This window comes from Triticum dicoccoides, chromosome 2B (assembly GCF_002162155.2).
Source record: "Triticum dicoccoides isolate Atlit2015 ecotype Zavitan chromosome 2B, WEW_v2.0, whole genome shotgun sequence".
NCBI classification, from domain to species: Eukaryota; Viridiplantae; Streptophyta; class Magnoliopsida; order Poales; family Poaceae; genus Triticum; species Triticum dicoccoides.
The window spans coordinates 700,670,625-700,681,586 of record NC_041383.1 but is presented as its reverse complement, the minus strand read 5'-3'; the positions used below and the strand labels follow the sequence as shown (position 1 = coordinate 700,681,586).

General features: G+C 45.8%; 1 pseudogene; it reads right to left on the bottom strand.

Annotated features, from left to right (window-relative positions):
• Positions 1–2,528: 2,528 nt before the first annotated feature.
• Positions 2,529–7,545, bottom strand: LOC119361179 (annotated as a pseudogene).
• Between the last annotated feature and the right edge of the window lie 3,417 nt (positions 7,546–10,962).

The following is a 10,962-nucleotide window of genomic DNA, read 5'->3' as shown; positions in this document are numbered from 1 at the left end:
TATGCGGAAGTGGAGGTGGAGAAGTGGTGGTGGCCGAACTGAACTTTTTCAGTTTTGTTAGAGAACTATGGACGTCCGGGGAATTGCGGTCGTCCAGTCGTCGGATGTCTGGAAGCTGTCGGACGTCCGGTGACTGGGCGAAATCGGGCATGGGATGAACTGCTAGGGTTCATCGTGGAAGTGGCAAAATTGGTCAAATCGGGGCAATTTTGTGGATGGAAAAGGTGGAGATGATGGGGGAAAGCTAGATCCACTCATGGCAAAGCAAATCCATGGATCAAATCCAACAAAACTTCATCACACCAACAAATCACAAAAAAAATGGGGCTATTTTTGTGGGCGGATTTTCGAATTTGGGACAAAATCAACAAAATCAAGCTAGAAAACAAAGAGAGGGGGCTCCGAAATCGTGATCAACGTGGCTCATGATACCAAGATGATGTAGGGTGGAACCCTATACGATCGATCTTTCACGAAAGGAGCGGATCCCAACTAAGAACACGAAGAACACGAGGGAAAACACAAGAGAATCACTCAAACCAACCAGATTCGATTACACATGTGCTAGATCCACGAGACACAAAGAGGTACACGATCCAAATCCAACAAGGGACGATACATAGGGTAACCGGTTCTTCTCCCTGAGGAGGTCTTGAGGGGGCCACCCAAGAGGGGGTCTTGAATCCAACGTGGATCTTCTCCGTAGAGGGGCCGCGTTCTCTCTCGAGGAGCAGATCCGTATGGATGAGCAAAGCTCTATCTCACATATGAGCTAAACCAATGCTAACCCTAGAAAAGAGGAGGAGGAGGTCTATATGTAGTCTTAGAGGTCGAAGGGGTACATGGGCTTCGGCCCAACACGAAATCAGCACACAGGCGTCGGACGTCCGGAGGTTAACGGTCGTCCGGAGGCTCGCGAGGGTCCGAACGTCCGGTGCTCTTTGGACTTCCGTAGATTTGGCTCGGGTGTGCTTCGGTCGGACGTCCGGTCGGGGTCGGATGTCCGGGGCGTCAGTCGTCCGGTGGTCTTCGGAAATCCGGCGTTTTGGCTCGGGTGTGGTAGTGCCGGTCGTTCGGAGGGGGTCGGTCGTCCGGTGCGTGGAGTTTGTCGGACGTCCGAGGTTCGCCGGTCATCCGGTGCCTGGGAGTTTCTAGCAGTCCTTCTTTGTCCATTGAACTTGGTGTCCTCACCGTCTTGTCCGTTGGGTGTAGCTGATCCGTGGCTCTCCTCTAAGTACCTGATCACACATAGGGTTTCCGCTTGAGGTAGTAGCCATGTCTCATGCATAGAAAGTGGTAGTTCGGAGAGGAGCGAGTTCACCTTATCTTCGATAGCCTTGGCGCGTGCTCTTGTCATTGGTCCAAGTGGTGTCGTGGGTAGGTCCATGGGGATGACCTTGGGATGCTCCGCATCATGCTCCTTGCGCTATTGTGCTCCGCCGCCCTATTCCCGAGCAGCAAGGTAGCCATGGCAGTGCTCTCCGACTGTGGCGGCGCCGGACTTTGCACCGGCCTTAGCGTGCCAGCCATGGCTCGGGAGGGAGAGGGATAAGGGAAGGAGAGGAAGAGAAGGAAGAGAGAGCTTACATGTGGACCCTACATGTAAGTTGACGGTCAAACAAACAGTCAACAAACGGTATGTTTAGTAGCGGGCCCGAACTGTAAACCGGATCAATTCTACATCACATGTTCACTTGGGTTTTCTGGAACTGTGAACCAAAATTGCGGTATACTTTTGAGATATCAAAAAAATGGTAGTTTTTCGTAGCAATAGCCCGTAACGTAGTAGTTTTTTGCTATTTACTCTACCAAGACAGAAGAACAGTACAGAGTACAGACACACTGCATCACAAATATAGTCTGAAGCGTCACAAAGATAAAAGAAAATGGGAAGAATGAGCCCATTAGGATGTACTACCAAGATAACACAGTGCACACACTGCTTCACTCGTATCACAGCAGGAAACTAGTAATCGGGGACTGCACACCAGGTTACAGGCTTGCATATTCAAATTTAACAATTCAGACACACATTAGGTGTCTGCCGCGAGGCTGTCCTGACTTCTCAGCCTGACTGATCAACATATGAATTTAATTAAGATTACCCCCACATATCCTTCTCGTGTCGTCAGACGAGAGCCAACATTACGATCTCTGAAGTGCATAATTGTAGCTGCAGAGCATATGTGGATTGTGTAGCAAGGAAATTCCGGACTGAACCAACCTGTATAACAAACAACTGAACGCATCTTTGGATTTATCTCTTGATGAAGATCAATCATCTTTTTTGGTTTGCAAGAGGAAGAGGAGATAAATAACAAATGACGAGCCAGACATGGCGGTTTACGTGTAATGTGATGTATGTTGGGCAGGGCAGCTTGATTGCCATCAGGGACAGCTCGTTCTGGAGTGAGCACATTTTATGTGTGTGTGTCAACTCTGAGGATATATCGCACATGATTTCCTCAAAAGCAGCCTGCCGATATATTGTGTGTGTAGAAACATGGGCTTAACTTAGTGGCCAGGAATCAATAATTACATAAAGTAATCACGACTTTTAGCTTGCTTGTTGCTAGCAGCCTGCATTGATCAGCGAGCTCCTTGCTGCACCGCTCGATTTCCAGTTCTTCCAGCGAAAGTGGGAGGCCTGTTTCCGGCAGCCTTGAGATGCCCCTACACCCATTTACCTTCAAACTCTTGAGGGAAGGAAGGTTGTGCAGCCCTGCAGGAAGGTCTACGAGATTGGAACAAAGAATAAATTTGAGCTTTTGCAGTGACTTGAGGAGCACAAGCGCTCGCTCTTGCTCATCTGTTAGTCTCGTCATGTTCTCTGACCAATCAAGTTCTAGGCTTTGCAGGGAGGTGAGGTGGTTGCAGAATGACGTGGTAAGGACAGATGGGTCATCGATCTTGAGCATTTCCAGCCGAGAGCATAGCCCATAGTCCGGCCTTGAAAAACTCTCCAAAGATGGTAGCAAGCCAGGGCACTTGTGTAGTGTCAAACCCTTGAGGCTGCCAAGGGATTGCAAGCCCTCTAGTCTGGTGAGGGATGCACAGCGTGCAATCACCAATTCCTTCAGTGCCGTGCATGAGTGCAGTTGTAGAGATTCCAAACCAGGGCTTTCCCATACCTAACTTTTTAAGGCTGGTGATATCACTAGGAAAGCAGGGGTGCAGCGTTCCTTGGGAATGGCCACTGCTTCTAAGTTCGCCAAGTGAGTTCGGGAGGAGCCATCTTCCGTTTGTATGCACCAACGACGAGAGCAGGCTGGGGTGGTCCAAAATGATTAACTTCTCAAGGGAGGTAAATTCAGAGGTGCCTTCCTTGCCCCGGTTAAATGTTAGACGAGGGCACGTCTCAATAGTTATCCTCTTTATAAGGGGGATGAGATTTAATGGAATGTGCGAGAGTCCATCTGGAGCTAACCCGTCATCTGGATTTCCTGAGCTTTCTTCCTCTTTGGAGGATAAACACAATTCCTCTAGGCATGGTGCATGTTGCAGCATCAGAGAGAGCCACTTCCCTGCTATATCACAATACAAAATACTGAGACTTTCAAGAGAGGGGAATGCGTTGTAATTTTCAGCTGGCATGTCTTCATGGGTAGGCTCGGGCATCTCATCTGATGAGAAGAGTTTTTCACACTCTCTTATTTCCAAGCTCGTTAAAGAGACGAGATAACTAAAACCTTTGAACGAAATAGAACATAGATTCCGGCAACCATATATCACCATCGATTTGAGATTTCTAAGATTGTGGAACATCAAAATTTTGTCATCCAGTATCCTCAAGCCATCGCAACTTCCATCAAAACCATCAAATCCACCATTATCATCCCCAATGGATAACTTTTCACTAGATGATCCCCCCATATACGAAAATGTTGAAACTTCACTTATGAGTAAATCGGAACAGGTGGTTGAAGGTGGAAGAGGCGGCAACACCTCCAATTGAGGGCAATCGAGAAGCATTAATTTTTGAAGACCATGCAAGCATGACTGCCACACGATTCCAAAATTATCATTGTTCTCAAGCAGATCAAATCCCTTCAGTGCTTGGCAGTTCACGATCTGCAGTAACCTTAAGCTAGAGCTCAAACCCTCCACAGAAGTGCTTGAGCATCTCACTAACTTCGGCATCTTAATTAAAACTAGCTCCTCCAGTGAAGGAACCAATACTTCTATTACTTCTGTCATACTTCTCAACTTCAGCTTTGTAAGAAATGGAAGACTTTCCAGAGATGGAAGTATTCTCCATCCTCCACAATCATCAAGATGAAGTGTCCGCAACGAGATAACTGAGAGATTGCTGGCAAGCCAAGTTGGTGAAGTAGTACCTTTATAACCAGATATCTCTAGATGCTTCAAGTTCATATGTGGTTCAAGGCCCTCAAGCACCTCCGTTGCCGTATCCACAGAAGGTTTGGGACTTGGGCCAGTAACATCCATCAGAACCATATCCATATAAATTTCAGACCTTTCTAGGAACTTGTAAGCATAATATTGCAGTGAATGCATCCACGACAAACTCAACTCTTCTAAATTTTTTTTGTCTTTCAATTTCGCTCCACAAGACTTATCTCCACTCTTAACATTTTCAAGTTGAGACACACCAAGCTGTACAAGCTCATTCATGGATTGGAGTTGCGTTATCTCAAAATCTCTAGACTTTTGAACCTTAAAATCATATAGCTCCTGAAGAGATGTCATGCCACCAATGTTAGCAATGGAAGAACATCCTCCCTTTTCTTCAATAAGATGTCGCAGGCAAACAAGATTATTAATACCCTCTGATACTTCAGGGTTAGCGGTTGAACCAATATCCAAGACTTGGATATGGCAAAACCTGCTAAAATTTTGAGAGAAAGCCTCGTCCTTCTCATCAGCCTTAAACTTTAAATAGCGTAGATGTGTAGTATTTACCAAACTGCACACAAAGGAATTAACCTCCTTGGATGTTCCAGACATTTGCAACAGGCGTAAATTCTGTGCATTTTGGAATATATCTTGGAACAAATGGAAGAAGGAATTGTCATACCGCCCAATTAATACCAGTGTCCTCAATCTTCTCATGGATGTAACTACACTTCGCAATTTTTGTTCAAATTTCTCACTACGAGGTATGCTCCCATGCAAATCTTTGTTGCATGAAGGATCAATTACTATTGACAAATGGCGCACAGTTGACATCATCTCATTGCACTGTAGACCATCTATAGTTGCACACTCATTTCTTGAGACCACCCTCAAAAAATCATACGTAAGACCACATATAACATAGTTTGTTTGACAATTTGAATGATATAATGAAAATGTCTCTTCTATTCCAACTTTCTCAAAGAAACCCATATTCGTCAACGTAATCAAATATTCCCACCCCGTCTCCTCCAGCCTCTTACTTGAATGGGTCCAGTGGACAAATCCCTGAGCAATCCAAATATAGACCAATTCCTTACCAAGAAACATATATTTGTCAGGAAATATAGAACAATATGAGAGACATTGCTGTAAATGGTAGGGCAACTCATCATAGCTCAGTTTCAAAGCAGACATGATTCCTCCAATGAGACTCAGCGATTTCCAGTGTTCTTTCTTGAGAATGTTACTCCAGTGACCAATGGTAAGATCATCTTTTAATAGTCGCCCTGTACTTATTGCTGCTAATGGGTTGCCCTTTAACTTGTCTGCTATTTTCCGTCCAACAGTGCTCAGATGCACAGGATTCCCATCACCAAATGCACATGATTTGAACAATAACCAGAAATCATCATTTTTCAGTGTGCCTAAATTAATTGGCCCAACTGTTCCGATCATTTTTGCAACAGACGGTTTTCGGGTCGTCACAAGAATGACATTGCCGTTTGAACCGCTGGACTTAAATGGAGCCACCAGCTGGTTCCATCGGCAATCGTTCTTGTCATCCCACACATCATCCAAAATAAGTAAAACCCTCTTTGATTTGACATGACTTTTCAAGTTCTCCTGAAGCCTCGCAAAGCAGTTAGTTCCTGCATGTCTTTCTTGAGAAACAAAGCTCAACATCTCCATTGTGAGCCTCATTTCGTCAAAGTTGTGAGACACCGAAATCCATATCCTATGGTCAAATAGACTTTCCACATCCGGATCATTGTATACAAGTTGAGTGAGAGCTGTCTTCCCAACACCTGCAATGCCTACAATAGGCAGAACAGTTATACCCTTAGATTTGTTTTCTGCGATCAACTTCATGATGTAGTTCCTTTCTGCAACTCTCCCATACACTTTTCGTGGAGCGAGACTCGATGTTCTTAGGTGCTGGTTTGCGGTTGTACTCGCGCTGTGAATCGAACTTGAAGCAGAGTCCAATCCATATAGCTTCAGAACCTCGCTCACCTCCCCTCGGATGACTTGTAACTGATCTGTTATTTGTTGCATCCTGTTTGATAATTCGGCTTTGTCCCAAGGGGTGTGTGTATCAGCTGCAGTGATCTGGGCCGGCTCCTCACTCGTTCTCCTTCTTTTTCTGCCAGATGAATCACCGACTAGAATGGACGTCGCATTCGCAGTAGGATCACCCGTGCTGCAGTAAGAAAAAGACTGTCAAAAATGTGCTACATATTAGAACCATAGGGGTCTCTTAACTTTAGACAATAGAGGGATCACTGTCGTGCTGTTAAACTAGTGTACATAACGAAATTTAAAAACACGCCGATGCAACTATGCAAGGTATGGGATTCTTGAGCAGCCTTGACGGGTTTGGTGGCTGGTCGCTGTTGTATTGTTAAACTAGTGTACATAACGAAATTGGAAGAATCATCCTTCTATTTTAAAACTGATGTATGCAAATGATTTCAAAAGATATTGAGATGATGCAAGATTGTTTAGCTACCTTGACGGGTTTGGTGGGTGGCCATTTTGTTCATCTGGTTTCTTCTTACAAATCTTGATATGGCTGCGCATCCCGGAGGTCCCGTTCATCGTTGCGCACTTGATCTCCGTCAGGCAATGCTTACATCTCGCTTTGACAGGCTTTTCGCTGTCATCTTCTTGTGTGACGTCAAAATTTTCCCATGCCTTGGACCGTCGTTTCTTGCCCCCACGGCTACTGGTGGGTATATCAGAATTGCCCCTTGATGGATCTACTTGCTCTGGTGCGTGCACGCCTTCGGCATCGTCAACTGTGGCTGTGGCTGTGCCAAAAACAACATGTACTAGAAAATCAAGGGGAGTCGGCATGATCCTGCTTGAATGATCATCAACTGTGGCAGTAGCCAGTAGGCGCGTACCTCCTTCTATTTGCTGTTGCAGCCTGTAGTAGTCGAGCTCGTCGACAATGTCATCGGCCTCGTAGAGCAGCTCCTTGAGACGAGTGAGAGCCCGGGACAACGGCCTGTTCCCGGCCGCCCTCCCCTTCACAGCAGCCACCACCATCTCGACTCTCTCGGCCTCAGACTGAAGCCTCTCGACGTCGTCGGCAAGCCCGACTTGCCGAATCCACTCTTCCATCTTGTCGACGAGGAGGGTTGCAAGGATGGTCTGCACCAGCCATGCAATCGCGGCCTCCATGGTAAGTGGAGGAAAGTACAAGGAATGTAGAGGGGGATCAGCTGAGCAGAGAAGAAATGCGATAGGAACTAGAAACTAGGGTGTCCACTACATGGCAGCTGTTCTTGCCTAGGTGATCACGCCCGTGCCTGCCGGGTCGTTCTCGCGGGCGATGATCCCGGATGCCTCCACCCACCCGGGTCGTTCTCGTCCATCGCAAGTTCGCAACCCCCCTCCTCTTTCCTTGTACCTTCGTTCGTGCCAATAGAGTCCAGCATCGGCACAACACCCTCACTAATAAACATATTAAGATAATATTGTACTCCCTCCCTCCCATAATATAAAAGCGTTTTTGACACTACACTAATGTAAAAAATGCTCTTATACTATGGGACAGAGGGAGTATATGATAGATCATCCACCAGGACGTATACGTTGTACGTTTTATAAAAAAGACCAGCTACTAGGTTGGACCACTAACAGGAACCGAAATAGTAGAGCCGGACGTTGCTTTGGTACAACCTCCTCGCTAAACGTATAAAGAGCAATAAGGGGTGGATTTTATTTGCTTAATGAAGCATCAAGAGGATGCAAACATAATAAGTACACATGCGGCCTCTGCATAGTTAGGACGCACACAACCAACATCAACGCACACACACAAAACCAACACCAGTAAAACATCGTATAAGATCAAAGCTATGCATAGGTGAGGCAAACAGAAAAATCCCCAAAGCGATCATATATGCGACCGACAAACTACAACAATGACCATATCCGCACCACCATCTCATGACACCACATGTATGACGAGGTTCTTCAACAACAACGCGTTTAGGAAGGGGGCGGCACTCAAGCGCCGTCATCACTGGATCCAAGAGTAAATTGCAGAAAACCACCACTTTGAAGGCAAGGGTTGCGAAAACCACTACAATACATTTTTTTTTTCAAAAACCACCGTGTCTTCCGTAATCTTTTTGCAGAAAGCACTGATCGGCGGATCGGGGTCAGTTAAGCTTGTTTATGACAGGCGGGGCCCGTTTTTTGCGCACGTGGCACCGTCGGCCGTCCCGACAGCCGTTAGACGGTGTTTGACGGTGCCGTATGCCTCCATCCCCCATCTGTTCGTTTCTCCCCCTCTTCTCCTGCCGCCGCTCTCTCCCCTCCTCGCGTCTGCCTTCTTCCCCACTCTCCTGCCGCTCTCTCCCCTCCTCTCGTCGCGTAGGCAGATGGCTACTCCGGCGAAAGCAGGCGGTGTTGGCGGCGGCGGTCCTCCCGGCAGTAGCGCAGGCGACGCGGATCCCGACCCAGGCGGTGAGCTCTGCGGGAGCTCGAACCCTAGCAAGGCGACGCGAGATGCGGAGGTGGAGTATTCGGTGGAATACGCGGCGGCTAGATCTTTCGCCGCGGCGGTGAAGGCGAATCCCAATGGAAGCCACCACATCGCCTCATCCTTCGGCGGTGTATAGTGAGATCCCCTTCCCTTATCCATTCTCCTGTGAACTTATTTGACCCGTTTCTAGGGCTAGGGTTAGTGTGTAGTGATATCCCCTTCCCCATCTCCATTGCCTATTGTTGGCCCTATGATTGTTATTGCGATGATTTCTTTCTGAAATTAACTCATTATGTTTTAATTAGTTGTTATGTGTGTCTTACTTAGTTGAAATAAGCTATGGTTTATAAGCAGTAGATCTTAATGAACCATGCTAGGGTTATTGCAGTTTTTTGCTTTGTACTACATTGGTTATTTAAGCAACCCAAAGTTATGTATTGATGTTGTCCTGCTTTTTCATAAGTGTTATAATTGAACACTTATACACCACTATGTTTCTTTATAAATTTGTAGTCTGGATGATGAGGTTTGGGAATTGAGGATGCATTTTCATGACAGAGATAATCTTGAGAGAACTATGATGTTGTCAGACATCACATTTTACAATCTAGTTGCACTGATAAAGACTGAAGGATATGGGGTCAGGGATTACATGTACTATGTGAAGGATCCTGGCCTAGGAATAGAAGGAATGCAAGAAATAGAGGATGATGACATGCTGGAGGAAATTCTAGACCACATAGTACAGCAGAAGCAGAAGATTTTCAATGTGACAGTTGTTAGGGCCAGTTCCCCCAGACCTGCACATATAAATTGCAGTGCTAATGTTATTGAGCAATAGATCCCTCTGCAGGAAATTGGAGAGCCCCAACTGTATCAGGTAGATGAAGAAGGAGTATTGTTCAATGCACATCCTAGTTCAGTTTCAAACACAGCAGCAGTAGTACCAGTAGAAGAACCAAGACCAATACAGTTTCAAACACAACAGAGCACAAACAATTCAGAGGAGCAACTGCAAATAGAAAAAGTCATGGAGGAGAGAAGGAGAAAGGAAATTGCAATGTTTAGGAAGAATGAGAAAGAAAAAGAGAAGGCCACTCCTTTGAAAAGGAAAGCTGCGGTTATGGACAATGAAGAGGATAGTGATGATGATAATTTGTCAGAATATGGGGATATCCTTGCTAGGCTTGAGGAAATGAAAAAACAGAGGGATGATCCATTACTGTGTTTTGAAGGGGACACAGATGTTGAGGATATGTGGTCTACAGATGAGGAGGAGGAACTGTATGATCCATCAGGTGAAGAAGAGGATGATGATGATCAAGAGGAGGAGGAATTGGAGGAATTGTAGGAAGTGGAGGAAGTGGTGCAAGGGGAACAACACAATGAAGAGGAGCAAGAGAGTGGTCAACATATTGAGAATAAGAATAAGGCCAAGAGAGAGAGAAAAGGGCCAACTAGCAGATCACATGGAAGTGTAGAGGATGACTGGATACCATCAGATGAGGAGGACAAAAATCCATTAGACCTGGGTTTGGAAGATGATGATGGTGCTGAGGCAATGGCTTATGTGTTGCCCAATGGTAGAAAGAGCAGAGCAAAGAAGTTGAAGCCAAGGTTATGGTATGATGAGGACAGAGCTGACCCACAAGACCAATTTGTGAAGCATCTTTGCTTCATTGATGTGTACCAGTTCAGAATTGCACTCCAAACCCTGCACATATCACAGAACAGGAACTATGAGTACCACAGAAACTGCAGTGATAGGGTTATAGCACAGTGCATAGATGAGCAATGCCCTTTTTATATAGCAGCTTCTCAGATTGCAAATGAGAAGACAATTACCATTAGAAAGGTGTATTTGGTGCACACATGCCCTTCTATGTCAGAGAGCACCAAAGTAACTGCCAAGTGGGTTGCAAAACATTATGAGGAGGCAGTGAGGAATGACCCTAACACAACAATAACAACAATAATTAACACTGCAAAGAGCAATTATGGAGTGGATATTTCAACCCACATGGCCTACAAGGCTAGGAAGGCAGCAAAGAATGTTGTTTTAGGAGATCAAAAGGCCCAATACACTAGGATTAGGGATTATTTAC